Source organism: Rhododendron vialii, chromosome 12a (assembly GCF_030253575.1).
Source record: "Rhododendron vialii isolate Sample 1 chromosome 12a, ASM3025357v1".
Lineage (NCBI taxonomy): Eukaryota > Viridiplantae > Streptophyta > Magnoliopsida > Ericales > Ericaceae > Rhododendron > Rhododendron vialii.
The window spans coordinates 11,145,082-11,146,113 of NC_080568.1; positions in this window are offsets into that span (position 1 = coordinate 11,145,082).

Genomic DNA, 1,032 nt, shown 5'->3' on the forward strand with positions numbered 1-1,032 from the left:
CTAAATTGACATCTATTCATTCATCCTTTCTCACAAATAATTATGGTGTGTGAGACCCTCTTATTATATATGTTATGAGTTCCAGCAAAAATTGCGAGAAAAGAATGTCATGACTAGAATGGATGTAAACTTGGATATGTCTCATTGTTTTATTATTATTATTATTGAGAAAACGAAAGATAAATATATTATTATTATCACTACAGAACGATTATATATGCAACATTTTAAAGTACGCTTGGCAACATTATGCGCTAGGTGCACGATATTGCGAGGTACCTTAGATATACAAATTACACTATTAAAATTACAAACAAAACGAGTGAAATCCTTCAGTACATGCAGAAGATCCAAGCTAGCAGTAGCAACACTATTCAAGCCCGTGATGATCACCACTAAAACTGCATCCGTCAAGATGTGCATGTTTAGATCCCCTAGCCAGGGACGGAACCAGAATTTTACCTTAGCAATGGCGAAATGTATATTAAAAAAATAAAAAGATGCATTACAATATTAATAATCATCGACTCCAGAAAAAATTAAAATAACATAACAAAAACTATAGTAAATGATATTTTTCATTTGTACATGGAGTATAAAAAAAGACTAACTTTAATTTTGGGCATTGATAATACCACTTCCCAAATTTATATTGTCACTCCCTAGATCCCTATATGGATCTCCCAAATTGATAACCGCACCCCCTTTTGGGAGTGACATTGTAATTAAATTCCTTTAATTTTTTAGGTTAAGTTATTTTAGGGTTAGAATGTGGAGGTTTTTTTTTTTACTTACACATCATCATTTATATTATTTCACTTTGGCCCATTGAATTTAGTTTTAGAATACTTTTTTGGGTCTCATTTCTCTTGAAAAAAAAGAGAGGAGATTTATGACTAGTATATAATAAAAATAAGGAAAAAAAACTTAGCAGTGGCGAGACTAACTAAGTTGGGGATAAATTTTTTCTTCACATATAATAATTGCATTTTCTAAAATTTTTGCCATGGTGGCCGCCGCCACTAGATCTCC